The following is a 19,010-nucleotide window of genomic DNA, read 5'->3' as shown; positions in this document are numbered from 1 at the left end:
CTACGCTCTCTGGCACAAGTTCCTCAAACTCTCATGATTCCCAGCTCGTGTCTGGACATCTCAATACAAGGCAGCATGTAACTGCAAAACCAAACACCATCATGCCCTGTACAAGCAAATGTACAATCCACTTCATTCCTTACACTTCAATTCTTAGCATAAAAATCCCTTTTGTTTCTAGTGAAAGTGAAGCTAGTTTACTTCAACAAAGCTCTGTAGTATATTCTATGGCCTGTCAAATCCTTTTCATTACAACACTTTTCATTTAAGAAGAAAATGTATTTGCTTATTTCGAGTCCCAAAGCAGATCATCTTCACTGGATGTGGAGAGCATGATGGACTGGGACAAGAATGAGGACTGGGTTCTGCCTTTCAGAACAAGTGTTCTCTCTTTATTCCTGTCCCATTCCTCAGCCAGTCCATTCACCACTCTGCTCTCGACTGTGGCTCAGAGACTCTCATTTACTGTAGCAAATGAGCCAATAAATCTAACATGTCATAATCCCAAAGCCAAGCAAAACCCATGGGGCTGAATCTTCCACCAAAGTAAATCTGCATAGCCAGGGTAAATCCTCTATTCTGCTTTAATTAATGTCAACTGAGGACATGACCAAATTATTCTAGATTGTACCACCAAAGTTGTATTGTGGAATTTTTATGTATTTTATTCATATGTGTTGATAACTTAGAAGGGCTGGTCATAATGCATATGGAAACTGGGACCTCTTTACAATGACACCCTCTTTTCTTCTCCCTGTGAATATCAAATGGGAGCCTGTGCATCTCCTGTTGTCATGTCTCCTGCTCTTGGAGACATATCTAAGAATCAGTTCCAGGGCTAGGAGAACCCACTGCTTCAGCCTTGACCAGAATTGAGTTAATTGCGGGGGGAAGAGGGGAATATCTGTCTTGAGAATTAACTTTCTTGCCTTGGGTAAGCAGGGGAATAAGATTTCCTATCTAAGGGCAGATCATACCCATTCCACCATACCCATTCCCAATGCCCTTGTCCCAGTCATCTGGAAATAGCATCCCAAGACATTCACTGCCCTCTGCTAGCCTTTCCACCTGAGGGCAAGAGAAACACAGCACCAACCACTGCAGCTGGACAAATGACTCCACAGGCTCTTTCTGTCTACTTATAATCAAACTTTAATTGGTGCAGCCAGGAGATTCTTGGACTGAATGTGAAAAAGATTGTAATAAATACTCAGGGCAGGGCGGAACCATTTTCTTCAAAAGACTTCCTCCTCTGGTTAAGGTTGCAGAATCATGATCCTGTCCTTCTTCCTATGATTTGGATGCTGCAAATTCTTTACATCCTGGAGCTACATTGTCAGCATATCCAAATATGCTAGCATTTTCTCTACAAGACTTTGCTGTAGTTGCTTCTTGCCTTCATGCCAGCTACTGTATGCAATCAGGCTGCATTGAGGATGAAAGGTATTTTTAAAAAGGGAGAACCTAAAAATCTATTGAAAGTCGCTACTAATCTCCTCCACGCTTGTGTTACAGCTGTGCAATAATTTCCTGGACTCATTATTATGGAAGCATTTTGTGGCCACATTATGTAGTCCAGCAGTTACCAGTGTTGAGTCTTCATTCACTTGTAAATGATACATCATCTCCATTTCCACATGCCTAAGAAAGTGATTCTATTAATACAATTACACTTTTGATGTTTCCTAACTAAGGCTGCCTGTCAGAGCATCTGCACATCCCAGAAAAAAAGCACCAAGAAGTGTTTTCCCCTCCTTTTCACTGATGTAACCTGCTTTAACTCCATTGACTTTGTTCTAACTTCCAGAGGGGGGAGTTGCGTGGAGGAGGAATGAGAAGATGAGGACTGTAAAGGCACCTGTACCTCATCAGACCGAGAGTCACTCCAGTCAGCGTCCTGCAGGTGTGGTTGGTAGCAGAAACCTAGGAAGGGAGCAGAAAGGACATCATAGGGACATCCTTCCCCTGGTATATCGTTTCAGCTTCCGGCGGATACTTGGAGATGTTTTGGAAGATGCATTTGTTTGGTTGTGTTTGATAGCTGTAGTTAGACAGTTCTTTCACTGAGCCTGTTCAATTTCCTTTTGAGTCAGTCTCTTCATCACATAAGGGTTTGCTTTTTCCATAAGTACTAACTCTCATTCATTAGCGTTGAATTTCAGCTTCTTTTCCAGACCTTTTAGAAATACGATGACTAGCACAGATGCAGCGAGACTCCCCTGGTGGCATCTCCATGAGAAAGCAGACCATTTATTTCTTCATTTGGTTTCTTATCTTTTGACAGTTAATTCAAGAGAGGACATCCACATTTATTCCATGACAACTTAGTTACCGTAAAAGTCTTTGGAGACATGCCTCATCAAAAAGTTTTGGTAACTGACATACACTATATGAACTGGGCGACAGTAATACATGTACTCATTTGACTCCTCTGTGAGACTTGATTTCCCTACAAAAAGCTGTTTTAACTCTTTCTCATATACCTAATTTACCCATGTCTGTATAACTCTACTCTTTTTATAACTTCATCCAATTTTCCTGCTACAAACTACGAATACCTTTTCGTAGCTTTCTAGAACAAAAGCACAGTTCTGAATTATTTTTTTCAGCAACTTAAAATAATTTCTTTTTAATTTATCTTATTTTTCCCAAATTGTCTAAGAAAATAAAATTTAAAATTAAAAATTATAAGTTTGAAAACGTTTTTAATATCAATATATGTCATTGGGTAACGGGAAAGAAGTAGTGCATTTGATGCATGCACATAGGGTAGGATTTTGAAAATTAAATTTATCGATATCTCTTAGTACAAGTAAAAGTGAGAAACCCATCTCTCTGCCATTTAGTTTCATCAATATTTACTGAGGTGAAAGACAAATAGAGAAGAGAAAAGAAGTAAGAAAGAGAAGGAAACATCAGCTTTGGGGATTTTTTCTTAAGGTCTCCACTCTTAACATTTTCTGTCCCCCTATAAGAAATTCCCACAGCTTTAGAGAATGGGGATGACTACTAGAAACTGGAAAAACACATAGGTTCTAGAAATTGGAACAGCGTGTTGTGATGTCAAATATTTTAGACACTGGAAACTGTTTAGAAACCATCTTTAACAGGAAAGTAAACAGAAACTTGATTCCTTTTGCTTAACTCCATGCTCTGAGCAAGTGGGCAAGCAGAGCAAGAGCATCTCACAGGACTAGAGCAGAAGTGCCAAGTCAGGCTAACATTGAGGCATTGCACAATGCTACGTGAAAGGTCCTTTCACATTGCAGCATCTGTTGTCCTGCGCCTTGCAAGCACTGAGGGTATGCAGTGTCACTGTCCTTCAAGCATGGTGTGGGTCTGAGGCAACCACTTTATGTTCATGATTTGCCTTGCAAAGTCGAGAAGAGCAAAAATTATTTAGGTGAGGGCACAATGAACTTCAATACTGCTTTGCTGCAGAACTTCTTGCTTTCTTTCTTGTCTCTCTCTTTCACCTCTCTCTAACTGTTGCCATTTTTCCCTCAGCCACAACCTGAGTATCTCATTTTGACTGTTTATTCCCTAAAGCTAAAATGCAAACCCAGCCCTCCGGTCCCTGTTCACCTCCCAGCCTTCCTGGCATTTCTTTATTTATGCTCAAATCTGTACAAACAATAGATGTTCCATCCTCGTATTCCTTCAGGTCTACCTCAGTGCCCCTCAATCTCTCCACCCTTGAATGCCACAAATGGCTCTTCTTCTTTTACTATCTTTCTGCTGCTTCTCAAGGACTCACTGGTCTCTTCTCCTTTCTTACCCACTGTTGTAATTATATTTTTCCAGTTTGTCAGTTATGCCAGTTTCAATGAATTGTTTATTTGCTATACCAACAAACACCACTTGCTTTCTTCCCTGTGCCCTTTATAAAACCTATAAAAACCACACAGAACTGACACTGAGCAATTCCTGAGAACCCCACAAACCATAAAGTAGGAAGCTTTAAATAGACCATAATAGCCGGAGTTTAAAAATATTTATTGAATTATTCATTATGATGATGGAGTCATGGGGGCTGTGGGTGGCAAAAGCCAAACAGTTGAGGGTAAAGACAGAGACTGATTTATCAGGCTGTGAATGAGGTAATGAATGCCACATTTGACCTCCTTTCTCTACCAGTTGTACTGTCAGATACCAGCTCTATATAACCTACCTAACGCTGGTCTGCACTGTGCTCATTCCTGCCTCTGTATTCCCTGCAGCTCACACAAGATGCAGACCTTGGTGAGCCACACACACAAAACCAGGGCTGGATGTATCTGGAAAACATTTCTTGTGGCTAGAAGTTGTATTTGAAAATTCCTTGTGCAAACATATGTTGTTCAGGATGGATCATGGTGGCCAAAATCCCACTAAACTCTAGTCTGTAAGCTTAATTTTTGAGCAGAGGAAAGTACTGCAGGGAAGAGAGAAACACAAACATTTGCACAATATTTTCATCTACAATTGTAATCCTGACAAAGGAAGTCGGGATGGAGACTGGTCCAAAGCTCATTGTGTCTGATGGGCTCTGGGACAAGTCTTTAAATGATCATTGCAGTTACACTGGTTCCTCTTCTTACAGCTTAATTTATTATGATATTGAATCACCCTGATCCTCATCTAGGACTGTCCTCCATGCAGTCTTGAGGGACTTGGACCTCTAGAGACCTTAAATACAGGCAGCGCAACTCCCCAAAGACTGTCACACGAAAAACATTCTCTTAAATCTGCGGGGACTTTTTTCCTTAGAGAAGGCAGCAGTGATAAAATCAACATTAATCCTGCATTGCTCCATTCAGTTCTCAGGAGAGAAGTCCCAGTGAATTATAGTGTGAAGCCATTTTCATTTGATCATGTTTTAATATCTGTCAGAAAGTTGTAAAGAAAAAACTACATTTCTTTTCTAGGTAGAAAAAAAGAGTTAATAATTTACAGGGGCTTAATGGTGACTACTCCACCTGGCATATTAAATGAAAGAAGATGAGGCATTCTAACCATTTCAATATTATCCCAGCTTTACTGCTCTGTGAGAGAAGAGGCTTAAGTAATTCCTAAAAATAGGGGCACAGGATTATTTCTGAATCTGTGCTTAGAAATTTCACACACTTTTACCCTGATCCCACAATAAGAGGAGACCTGCACTGCCCCTCTTTTCCTTCTGAGCTCTGCAAAAAGACATTTGGCTACATAGGCCAGACAGAGCAGTGCTGCTCTGAAGTCATACAACCAGTATATAGCAGCTCTGGTCTGACATAGAGTCTTTTATTTTTTGCCCAACAGCACTGCTCAATGCAGAGAGAAGAGCATCTGCCCTTACTCTCTCTGCTGGCCCCCGACAAAAGCACCCCAGATCAGTGTAGCAGCTGCTCTACACTTCTTTGGTGACTGTCTTCACTGGAAAACCTGGGGACTGAGACAGCAGGAAATTTTATTTATTAAGATTATTATGGCTGAGAGTTACCAAGCCTGGTAAATCCCTGGTAAAATAACACACAAAAAAGAGGTTGTTCCTGCTGTGCTGTGTCTTCTGTATATTTGGTGTCAAATGGAAATGGGTTGTTTTGCCCTTCTTTTAATTGAATGCCAACCTTCCACAGCAGATGCCACAAACATCTGTATTGACTGTTTTCTCTTCCATAAACTGGCAACAGAGCTTTGAGGGATGCTGGACAGCCCCAGAGATGAATTCAGAGCAGCCTGGAAGTTAAATGGTTTGTCCAAGGTGATTTTTCAAAGATTACTGGTTCCATTTCACTCCCACACCCCGCTGCACCACAGTGAAGTTACTCCAAGACACAATGCCAAGAAAGAGACATTGTTTTACCTAAAGAAAAATATATCTATAGTTCTCTTCCTGCAACACTTTCCCCAGTCTCAGGCACAGCTGCTAATAATACACTCTGCAAAGCAAGTATTGGGGTTTGAAAGAGAAATGACAAGAAAGGAAATGAAAGGAATGGAGCCTTTGACGGTTACTTGCTCCCAGAGTAATTTGCATTTGTTTTCAGTGCTGGGAACAGACAGCAAGATCCAGTAAAGTCACCAGATACATTGTGACCCCTGTGTCAAGTTTCTCTGGAGAATATTGAGGTTTAGCTTTGTTTTTTCAACTTCCTAGTGCTAGATGTTTTCATCACTCTCTTCCCTTTTTGAGGCTGGATTTTTTTGGTTTTGGTTTTCTAGATGACCTTTCATTTCTAACCAATTCCCTGAATAACAGTCATAATTATTGCAAAATCCTGGTTTCTCATTTGACAGGTAGTACAAAACAAAGCTGGACACGTAGAGATTGGCACATTGACCAGCACACTGAATACTGTTGAGACTTTAATCTAAGCAACTCTCAAAAGCCTTAGTTAATATACAGTCACTATGTGACCCCACAGCTTTCAGAGTTCCGGTGGCAAATCCACAGCCTACAGACAAAGAAACACACATCTGTTAAGCAAAATGCAGTCACCTACTTTCACACCTAAAAAATGCGTGCAAGTGCCCAATTTCTTTTAAAGGGATTTTAAAAGAGACACAAATCTGTGTATTTTTGGATAAAAATCTAATTTGGCTGAAGCAGAATAAAGAACAAAATTTCCCCTGGGCATGGTGCCCTGTAATATATCAGCTTCTTGCAGTGCACGTGTATGCAGTCCACTTCTGGATGCTTTGCGGGGGGAAAGACTGGTCCTGCTACTTTGGCTGCTCCAGTTCTCCTGACCTCCAGAAAACCACATGTGGTGTGATGGTGTGACAGGTCTCAATCTCATGGTAGAGAGGAAGGGAAGCATGCAAGTACTGACAGCAATGCAGGGAGCACAGAAACCCTCCAGCTCTTGCTGCTGGGCACCTTGGAGAGACTGGGATGAGGACTCTCTGTCCCTTGTGTTCTCCAGGAACGATCTCCTGACGTACTCCAGCTCACTGGGACTTTCCACAGGTGAAAGTGGGACAGCCCCTTTTCCCTCCCCATCTTCCAAAGCCTGTTGTGGCAGCTGAAATAGAAACTTCAGCTTTTCCCTCTCAGCTCCCCAAAGGCAACCCCAGGGAGGCTACCACGTCCTCCCCACCTCAGCCCTGGGCTCTGTCGTGGCACTCAGAGGGGGCTTTCACAGTCCAAGGTCACCACTACACTGTCTCCTCCCTCACAGCTAACCATGTTCTGCCTCAAAGTGATAATATTCATGTTTCTAAACCCAGAGGCTCCTAGCAGCCAGAAGAATACCTTCTGCGGGAAAAGCCCTGACTCCAGCTCGGTAGAGCCCTGCAGCTTCCACCCCGGCAGTGCCATGGACTTCTGTGCCTGCCTGTGCCGGGTGCCAGGGAACACCACAGCAAAGGGCACCAACACATCAGAGATACTTGATCCAGGCAGGCAAAACACACCGAACAAGACGGGGAAACCAGAATGTGAACACTGTCGTTCTGTCTCCTCTCTCTCTTACTCTGTTCCAGCCTGCTCATCTTTCAGGATGTTGCATTATAAAAGCAAATACCTGGAAGCTGAGCATGAAACACATCACCTTTCTGGTGTACGTGATTGCTAGCACAGTCCTAGAGCTGGCTGTTGAAATACAAATTTTCTCTGACAGATCTCCTGGTCTGTTTTATGCTCTTCTTTTTTTCTAAAGAGCAATAGCCCCATGCATTAGGTTTTAATTGTCCCCCATAAGAACATCACTGTTTCCTTCTTTCTGCACTCAGGTTTTTACTCCCTTAGTTGCAAATGAGATCCACTGAGCGCTGCAAAGAGAAGCATAATGGACTACTGTTAGGCTTCATTCTAGAGATAAACAAAAAAAATGGGGAATATGCTGAAGGGAACAACCTAGAATTGTCTGAATTGGCCACATTACCTAAACATCATTTTTAGGAAAATGTCTGTGATTCAAGGTCCAGCTGAGTTCACATACTGCAGTTCGCAGAACTAGTGTCATTAAAGGAAAGTATTGCTGCTCTGCCCGCGCTCAGGTGTGAGCCGGCAGATTGCCGTCCTCGCGAGCTCCCAAGGGAAAGGCTTCAAGCAACCACTTTGAGTAGTTTATTAGACTTCTACTCTGAAATAGAATGGCAGTGATAAAGAATATGCAGTTATTTGTTGTTGGGTTTTTGTCATTGGAACAGTTTCTCTGCTTGTAGCTTACACAGGATGAAATACTGTTTCTGAATCCTGTTGTAATTGCTATCGGGTGCCAACATTGGAATTCGATTTAGTTAAAGAAAAAAGAAACTCCAGTGCGTGATCCCCAGAAATATTACATAAAGATTTCTCTTCTAGCTTTTACAGTTTTTGTTCAACTTTAAATTTCAGGGTGTTCATTTGTAATGCATAAATCTCTCTGTGTCATTAGTTTAGTTCTACCAAGCAAAACTGCAATTTAGGAGGACACAGACAAAAGAAGTAGAGAGAAGGAATTTTAAAAATTCTTTTTTTCTCTCTATCAGAATACATACTTCTAAAATGTAGGGGGGGTGGTTTTGCTTTTTCTTTTTTTTCTTATAGGATTGAGTCATGATTTTGTAAAACTCCAAATTCAGGAGAAAATTCAGGTTAGCTCTTCGAAGATGCATGACAAGATTGAAAACAACTGCTCACTGAAGCTCAGTTTGCTGCCAAAATGCTGCCTTATGACAAATGCATCGTCTTCTAAAGCCATTAATCTGGCTTATATAAAAATACTCTATAACACTTCTTTACCAGCTCAAAAACTAACTTCACTGTTTTTTGCAAGGAGAACATTTAGGAACCACAAGGAAGCCATAAAATAAGGCAATCAAGACCCAGCTTCTTAAAGTCAGAAAAATTACAAAACTGTTTTCAAGATTTGAAAGCTTCTGAGGATATGGAGGAAATGCTGCAAAAAATGATCATGGAGCAAAAAGACGAAGGATTAGAGAATAGACGCTCCTTTGGCAGCCCCTACTCACCCACCTCAGTTTCCTGGAGGGCTGTCACTTGTGTGGAACCAAAAGACAGATTTTGATCAGTTCCTGCCACAGAGCTGGAGAGAGGTGGCATGTCCCAGAAAACCCAATTTACGGTTCTTGCTGCTACTGGACCTGGGAGAGGTGGGACCACTCCCTGTTACTGTGTCTCCACACATCCAAAAACCACCTCAGCCAAAACAGAAATGTCCTATGCAAAAAGGGCATGGTGAACAGCTTGTCACCCCCTCCAACTTCTCCCAGATTTTGTCAGCATGGGAGTGCACACACTCAAGCACTGCTATTTATCTTCCTCCATCCAAGCAGAAAGACTTGCTGCAACCCCCTCCCTCCCTCCCATTCCAACTCTACGTCAAGGCAGCAGCAAGCCCCTGACAGGCATCCCCTTTCCCGAAAGAGACGACAGCTTCTCCCAGGGATATGAGCACACCACTCCCATTTGCATTGTTACAATGCAAGAATGAGATAGTCTTATTCACCCTCCAACCTTTTCCTAAAAAGTTCTTAAGGAAATTCTAGTGAAGGTCCCATCTCCCTTCCATATCTTCACGAGTGACACTGCCTCCTTTGCTCTGAGGTTATTTATGGTGAAAGCAAAGACTCCTGCTTTACTCTGAGTTCCCTCAGCAAGCTCCTTCCAGTGGGACCTAGGAGGAGATTTTGCAGCCATCTTGACTCCCTGGGGTACAGCAGGCCCCTGGAAAATTCCTGTAGGCACCTCTGTGGGATCCAACATCAAGGTTCCTCAGTGTAATAAATTACTGTCCAACACCTGAGTCATAATAATTAACCATTTTACCTTTTAAGGACATAACAAGTAAGGAATAAATCACAGTATCGAGGCAAGATGTTTAAACTGATATATTTTACTTCATATTTGCTGTGGAAATTTCCTACCACAGATCTGCTAAAGGCAGTAACTCACTAAACCACAACCTCAGCCATGCATTTGAGTCTGAAGTATGGTGGGATTTGATCTTCTCAGCCCATATGAGGACGTTAAAAAACACCCACTGGAAAACCCATCAGCTGCAACCTGTAATAGGTCCTGCGCAACATCTTCCTCCTCAGGCATGGAAGTGATCTCTCCCATCCAGCACGTGCTTTGAGGCACATCTGAGGTACAACATGTGGTTTCCATGCTAGCAGTCCTGTCCCTGACAGGAGACTGCTGTGGAACAGGCACCCCAATGGAAATTGTGAGGAGAAAGAGGCCCTAGGCTTGCACTCTGCTCTGTCTTGGTAAATGGCAAAGCTAGAGCAGTCGCGATCAGACCTCACCTTGCAAATATATGAACAGCCTACTGAGCAGCTTTGCAAATGACTTGGCTAGCCTGAGCAAGTCTATTTCTAATGTCAAGAGGAGACCAACCACACACTCATTCATGCTACACCTCAAGGCACGTGACTTCATGAACTGCATCTGCCAGATAAAACATTAGTGTCTGCTCTGAATCAGACACTCTCCTATACATCAGTGCCAACAGTGGATTGCTCATTTCATCTACCTCTGATTTCCCCACTACTGATAGCAACAGATCCCAGAAAATTAAGTGTGATTTAGACAGTCAGCCAGTCCTAGAAACTGTGGCTTTTCAACCATTTCGGCTACTGAGCCTTTTGGAACAGCTCGAGCTGTAATTAAGTGCTCAATGCTTTTGCATTTTTTATGATATGTTGATGCAGCTTTTTCATGTCCTTGTTAATTTGCCAATGAAACATGGCACGTTGAATTCATGTGTTGTGCTGGGGACAAACTGTTTAGAAGACACTGTCAGGAAACTACAGTCTAAAATGTTTCCCAGTCAAAAAAGCATGAGAATTTCATGCAAAATGATTCTATAATCTGTTGTCCTGAGGGGTACTTCTAATAAAATAGGTTTGATTTTATCTGTGCCAAAGCCAGTTAAAGAGGAACTGTTTATTGCTGTATAATCTCATGCTTATGGACAATTTGCATATTTGAGGAGGAAACTTGATTCCCTATAAATTCAGATTGTTGGAGTGGACCTCCAACAACAGAATAACAAATGGGTCATTTCTTCCAGTACACCACCATCTGTCAATACAGGTGTTTTTCTAAAAAAGCTTTTGTGTATTTCACCCTTCATCTGCTCTTTTTAGAATGGCACGCCTTCAAGCTAAGGACTTCAAGGCGCTGAATAAAAGCTGCCTCATTTGCAGTACCCATGGAGGCATGTAACAAGCATGTCAATAGCAGTTGAACTCACCTAGGTCTGCCCTGGCTGATGTTTATAGTTCCTCATGGTCATGAGTCTCATCCAAAGGTTCATCTTTTCTTTTCTATCACAGTACAAAGTCTAATTCTTGCTGCATGAACACTCGGTCAATGAAAACTCTTCTTTCCCCAACCCAGTGATGTCTTTGGTGAAGAAAGTTGGCTTGTAGATGTAATAAAAAAACTTTTTGTGGTTCTTTTTCCCCAACATAGTATAATGTGACTCTGCATTCAGTCAGCTGCCATTGGTTCTCCTTGGATATTTGCCAGCAACCCCATGCCAGGCCCCAAAATGACTCAGGGCTGGAGTCAAAATTCTCCCACTTCTTTGACATAGAGCAGTCACAAGTCATTGAACAAATCTTCCAAAACAGTTGGCTGAACTGAGGGCACTGAAAACAACCCATTCTTCATCCCCACAGTCAAGTGCATTTCCTGAGAGGGTTTTCATTTTGGCTTAAAAAATGTAGCAAGAGATTTTGGGGTTTAGTTTTTCCAGGACAAGGATATTCACTCTAACAAAAATAGATAAGAAAATAGAACACAGTTAACATCCTTAAGAAGTCAACAATCACATAAAAATGTATGGCTAACTCAGCTCTTGATTAATGTCAAGTGAAACTCGTGGCTCCATAACTAAGAGCTCTGGGCAAAAGCAGAAAACTTTCTAGAGTCGTTGCCAGCTGTGTTGTAAACACTAGAATACGTGCCATTTTCCCAGATGAGACTGCAGCACGTTTGCTAGTCATGGAAGTGCTTACAGTTCAGAAGTGTCTATTTATGTTGCCCTGTGACTAACTGCATTATAAACACCTTGTAGGGACCAGACAGCAGCTCCACGATCTGTCATCTCTCTAGTAAATCACAGTGATCAAAACTGAAATGCCCTTTTCTTTCTGTTTCTTTCCTTAATGAAAGTTTTTGAAGTAAGAACAAAATACCAAGCAAGAGAACTGAAGTAATGGTCTTTAGCCACACACCCAGCCAGTTTACAGCAGCACAGAGCTGCTGCATATAGAGGACAAAATGCCAGTTTGCATAGGCAAAAGAATCTGGTTCACCAAGGTCACACAATTTGGGTGATGTTCCGGTACCACCAAAAAGCTAATGGCTCTTGGCTGAAAGTCCTCACTCAAAGACGAAGTTTGGGATGGCTGTTCTGGGACTCTCCCTGTGTCCCCATTGCCTGCAGCAGAGGGGTTGGCAGCTTGACTGACATTTTAGCCAGTCTACCTTTACAAAATACTCCAATTCTGGAAAAGGTCCAGAAAGACAATGAGGAAAAATGCAGAAGATGAAAAAAAAAAGCTTTTCTTTTTCTCTCAGGCTTACTTAGCCATTTTCAGCACTGCGTCAGGGTTATGGGAATACATAGGGCTCTGTGTCTGAATTAATTTTCTGGGCTTTGTCCTAGAAGCCTCTTCTTTTCTGAAAACTGTGCAATGGACTTCTTTCTGTTTTGCACTGCTTAGTACAGGTGATCCCCACTTCCAACCAACTTCATCTACCCTGAGCGCTGTGTTCCTGCAAACCTCATGGCAGGCAAAGCTGGGGCTGTCCCACTGCCCAGGTGTGATAGGAAGGCAGGCAGGCAGGGGACAAAGGGGCAACTAGGGACTGGCCATAGGTGCCACCGTTCCTCAGAGCCATACAGACCCCAAGTGAGTTCACGAGCCTGTTTACGTCAAGCAAAACTAGAGCAGCACTCTTCCCAGGGCTGCCAGCAGCAGAAGTGCCTAACTATTCCAGCTGATTCACAGGCTGACGCCTCTGACCCTGGCTTGCAGACAGCGTAAATGCTCTAGATAACACATGAAAACATATCTTAGAGTATTGGGAGAGACTGCTGTGTTATTTCTTGTAGTGAAAACCAGTAGCTAGCTTTGGCATAAAGAAAAACTGGCTGCTTCCTGCTTGTCAGCTCTCTCCCAGATGTCCTAGCCCTTTTTTCTGTGTTTGTGGTCTTTTGCTTTTTCCCCCCTGTGGGTAAAAAGGACGTTGTTTCTTTGCGCTAAACATTAATGATTCATGTCTCTAAGGGCTGAACTGGAAAATTTCCTAGATTATACACCTGCCTCCTCTAGGAGGACTAAATGTACCAGCAGTGGGTGGACTTACTCAGGCTCCTATTAAGCAACATCTGTGGGTGTTTTTTTAGTCCAGCTGTTAACATGTGACTTATTCCACAGTTAGATCAACTATGTCAATACAAAGAGTAGGCTTCAAGCCTGCTACTGAAGGGAATGATTATAATAATTACTGTCACCATGAAAGATCTTGCAAATGCCAGTGGTTAGGCTCCGAGCCCCACATGCCAGCTGAATAAATGAGATCTTGCTACTCGCAGGATGCCAGGTCAAATGCTGCAAAGTGTCAGGGCAGTCATTCACGGATAGGAAATGCCTACCAAGATATTGGCCACAATCACAGCAGCCACCTCCTGATTCTTCTACGGATTGCCACCTCTGTAAAGGACCAGGAGCTGCAGCTTGTGCATGTCACACAAGGAACTAGGAAAGTCAGGTTGTAGGGCTGGCAGCTGGTCTCTCCTATAGGGTACAAAACCTCCTTCCATTTTATCCTACAAGCAGAATGCACAAATTAAAGAGTCCAGGATTACTTTGTCACTGACAAAACAGACTGAGGGGATATAAGGCAGTACAGAACTCCCTCACAAGAGGTAACATGTTGGCAGTCCAGCCTTCTCAGTGCTGAGCTGCTCATTTCATTCTGGCTGCTGACACAAGCACCCTGAGAGAGAAGGGACAAGCAGATGGGCATGGGAACCTCTTACACCTCTGCATTTGGAGTGCACCAAGTACCGCTGACAGAGCTGTCATACCAAGTCAAGATAAACATACGCTCCTCTCTAAAGGGGAACAAGAACAAATTGGCTAAATGTGGCCACAAATTAATTTAGGCTGAAATTTAGGAAGGTTTACTGTTATCAAACAAAAAAAAAATCAGTGACAGCGAACTCACCAACCAGACTTAAATTTGATTGCATTTTAATAAATAGATATTATTTCTAATTAATCAATGAATCTAATTACAGCAGTTATAGATTATGTAATTAATTATCAATCAATTAATCTTTCATTAACTTGTTTTTAATTACTTCCTCGTTAATTAATCTATTTGTACTTTGTTTGCCTATCTCAGTAGTTTGCCTGTCTCCTAACCCAGGACATCCCTTCTTATCTCCCTCCACCAATGTCATTTTTCCTGCCCTGCTTTCCATTGACTTGACATTAAACTTGACTTCTTTCCCTCCCCATCACCAGCTCCTCTTCCATGCACACAGTGGCCAAGGGCATCATATCGCAAGCAGCGGGAGAGTCCTTCTGCAACCCCAGGGATGTGCCAGGCACGACGGGGGCAGGGAGTTAATGCCTCAGCCCAAGCAGAAGGGTGAGGGTCTTTCCATGCTCTCCAGGAGCACAGAGCAGGGACAAGGTGGCTGCCAGCAGCTGGGGTTGTCTCCAGGGAAGCGATCTCCATCCCATTCCCTCTGACCCCCTGCCAACTCCGGCTGTCCCACGCATGGGAGGGTCATCACCTTCCCTGCTGGAGCAGCAAAAAGCTCCCTTGGGGACCCACAGGACAGGACCACGGACAAAGGGCTCACGCCAAGAACCCCCAGCAGCAGCACTGGGGCTTTTTCTGGGATGTGAAAGAGTGGGGGTGGAAACAGGGAGGCAGTGCTATAGGGATCTCATTTTCCCTGCAAGCTGGGGAGATGCTGGGTGGTGATGACACACCAGTCTGGATTAGTGCACAGCTAGCCAGGGTCAGCTTCAGAGCAGTAGCGGAAATACTATTCAGTAGTGTACTCAGAAATGCTAATTCTCCCTCTCAGATCTCTTACACATGGAGCACACGAGGCCCAGTCGCACAGCCCAAGCAGGCACTGCAAAAGCTCTTCTTACCTTTGCTCCCTTTCAGCTCCTCTAGCTGAAGGTCCTCTCGTTCCCACACTGCTCGGGGTTGATGTCGAGCTAACTGCTTTCCTACTGCTCATCTGCTCATCAGCCAAAGTACTTAACTGCTGCTCAGGAGGCAGGTTCAGGAACAGTTCTTTGTTATGCTCGCTTATTTTTGCTTTTTCAAAACAAAGCACTGCACTTGTCCATGAAATCTGTGCTTTGATCAGATGTTTCATTCACTTCCCCGACTCCTGGCTGGTATATGTGGGCTCACAGAGGGCAACAAGCACTAGAAATTTGATAAAGGCAGTAAGGATGCTCACGTTTTCTGCATTTCTGATGCTTCGTTAACAGTCATCTCAGTAAACATAATGATACCCACACTGTGAACACACAAGTGCACTCTCAAGAACCTTCCATTAATCATTTCTGCTGTCAGGAATACCATTTTAATCCTTTCTACCCCTACAGAGATGACAGACTTGCAAGTCCCTTAAAAAAAACGAAGTACTATCACAGTTTAAACATCTACTTAAAGCTAAATGAAGGGTGATACGTATAAACAACTCATTTAGTGAAAAGACCAGCAAAAAAAATTGACAAGCAAGGAAAAGCAATTGAAAAGATTAATTTTCCACCATGCAAGTCTGGAGATAAGTCCTTGAGATGCAGCATCTTGTATTCAAGGATGCCTCAAAAGGTTGTATGGCTCTAGGAATATTAAGTGTTATTCAGATTGTACAGGGAAGAGCTATACTGTTTAAAACAAGACCAGAACACTCTGAGAATCTCTGTCTACATGTTATTTTTTCTATCAATGTGCATAATTTTGCATTCGGTTGAGGACATTGCCATGTAGGAACAGTCAGGAGCACCAATCTGAATAAATATTTTAAGTGAAGTTGTTGAATTGTAATAAAACCCTGAGTGGATACTCTTACTTAGAAGCAGAGTGTCTGAATCTCATTTTAGCTTACTTTCTGTAAAGTTTTTTGTTTGGGAGATATTTGTTTTACGGATGGTCAGAAAATGTCAAGAAGAAACTTTCCAGAGGAAATCCCCATTTCTCATCTCTAAATTCTTTTTTAACAAAATCTGTCAAAAGGTCCCAGTTTGTCATTCTAAGTTCTGGGGTTTCTTCAGAACAAGTTCACAATCAGAGTTCATTAGTAGTAATATACTTTTGCATAACTCATATAACTGTTTAAGTTCACCAGTTTCCAAATGACTGGTCAGCACCACCCTGCTTTGAACAAATTGTGCTATGCCACTGCAAACACTCCTCCGCTGCATTGATTCTAGTTTGATTTGGATTGAGAAATTCCTGATGGAAACTAAACATGTAATAACACAGTCTTGTTTTAGTCATTTTTCTGATAACAATCACTCCTTCCAGAAGCACTAAATAAAATTAAGTACCGCAGCAAATGAACCATGCAAAATTATTTTACCACCACCAGTGATGACAGGAAGCATTTAAAACAGTTTGAAATGGTTTATTGTATGGGTATAATGGCACATGGGGCAATTGCTCCAGTCTGAGAGCTCCACTGTAGTTGTATTATTTATTATTATTTAAAGATTTGGGGAGCATCTCTTGCCACAGTGGTTACGTGCTTATTTACTCATTAAAGTTGATAAATTACATGCACTCAGAAATACTTACCCACAATGCTTGCAATTATAAACACTGTAATTTCATCAAATTGCATAGAAAATCACAGCAAAACAATAATCAGACAAAACCTAAACCTCAGCATCCTATCTACAGCTTGAAATCTTGATAGACTCAAACAGTGGCAGAGAACTTGAGAGATCTGTTCACTGGCAGCTGTACTCAGCCTTATATGCCAACTCGAATAGCAACCTTGGAGCTGAACAAATGGGGACTGCATTGTGTCTTAAATAACAAGAACGGATCTGGTCAAAGAAGCTTTTTTCTTACGTTACAACTTGGCAGTGAATTCCACAGGCAGGACACCCACTGGCTCTAACATGGTTTTGCACGGGAAACCGGGTATCCTCCCATCTGAAGCTCATTGCAGGATACAGGCTTTGCTTTATATAAGCTGGATCAACCCATAGGACACCCTTGACTTCTGCTGTCTACAGCCCCAAAGGCCTTGGCAGGGATGTTGGGGCCCTTCTGAGAATACTTTGAGCCATTTTACTCACTCACCAGAAATGTAGGTTTAAGACACAAGGGATGCTAGATCAAGCATAGAAGCCCTGCGGCACTTCTACGAGGCAGGTAAAGGCTCCTTTGAGAACATCATGAAGAATAAGCTATATTCAAAGTTCTTCTCTGTGGAAAACCAATTGAGCATCTCCAGAACCAACCCAGAAGGCCATGATGCAGGCAAGTGATGAATTTGGCCTCAAGCCACAGAACCAATTCTCCCATGACAGGCTGTGCAGAGATATCATCTCCTCCTCTCCTTTTGAACTTGTTCCACTGAGAAGGAAAGCTCTTAAAGATTCATTAAGCTATAAAGTGAGCAGAAGAGACAGGCTAGTGATCAGAAAACTCACCTGGGAGTGAACGATCCTGGGTAGCACATCATGCTTTTAAGGTCCTTGGAAGGTAAAGTATTTATTCCACTGAGAAGGAAAGCTCTTAAAGATTCATTAAGCTATAAAGTGAGCAGAAGAGACAGGCTAGTGATCAGAAAACTCACCTGGGAGTGAACGATCCTGGGTAGCACATCATGCTTTTAAGGTCCTTGGAAGGTAAAGTATTTAACAGAAGTCCTTAAACAACTCCATCCAAGGCTATCCAGGGTCTTTGGATCTACAAAACACTTATTAATGCAAAAGCTGTCAAAACATGATGATGAAAATGAACACTAGCTAAATAATTCAACACATATATTTTCCTGCTAATTAAAGATTATAATCAGAAGTGGTAATGATTTTTGCAATCATGAGTTAAGCGTGTGGAAGGAAAAAGAACTCACAAAGGGATTTTTATTAGGGTGTTGAAACAAGGCTGAAAGAAAAAGAACATAAACAAGTGTTAATTAATCAGGCATGCTGATAGCTCAGTATCTGCATTTTCATAAAATTCCAGGCAGCTCTGCCATTCCCTGTGCAAGACCTCCCTCATACACGGTGTCCCCCAGTAAATTTTGTCTCCCTTGATGAATTTCCTGAGTTGGGTAAGGATCTGATCCTGAATCAAGATGTTCAAGGCAAGTGATTTTTTTCTACAGCAATCCAGTTTAACATCAAGATAAATAAAATTTATCAAGATAAATAAAATTTCTTTGATTGTATGAAGTCGGTGTCTAGCTACAAAAGCAAAGGACTTCTCTTTTGTTTTAGTTAGACATACCATCACTCTACAAAATAGCCTTGTAAGGGAAGGGCAAGGTCAGAGGAAGCCTGAAAAGAAAAGGTATCTCTCCTTATCTTTGGCAGGTTTCCTTCAGGGAAATTGTTCAGTACAGTGGCCATGAAGAAAACAAAAGGGTAGTTAATGATCTCAGTCATTGAGTCCTTGAATTCCTCCTAAGACCTAACATGGCAACAGCCCAAAGAAGTATCTGTTGGTACCAGGTGTAAATGACGAAATCCTGTATGCTCCATAGGAGAAGGTAGACCATTCTCTCTTCTGTGGATCTATAAACTAGTCTGTTGTGAAAGGCACCACTGCGATTCACGTCACTTAAGAATATGTCAAATGGATCCTGATGCACTTTATGAGTTGTGATACTTAGTGATTTTAGGCTTTAAAAAACGAGTGAAAAATATTTTATCTATCTATATCTTTATGCTTCATGCAAGGTAAAGATGTACATGTAGGGGAGAGAGAGAGAATGTCAGCTCACATTTATAGGGGCAAATCAGAAGTCCCCTAAGGGATCCAAACTTTTCTCGCTTTCCTTAATCTACCCATGTCCCCACTC

This window comes from Harpia harpyja, chromosome 10, assembly GCF_026419915.1.
Source record: "Harpia harpyja isolate bHarHar1 chromosome 10, bHarHar1 primary haplotype, whole genome shotgun sequence".
NCBI classification, from domain to species: domain Eukaryota; kingdom Metazoa; phylum Chordata; class Aves; order Accipitriformes; family Accipitridae; genus Harpia; species Harpia harpyja.
The sequence above is the reverse complement of the archived record's forward strand: the minus strand, read 5'-3'. Positions refer to the sequence as shown.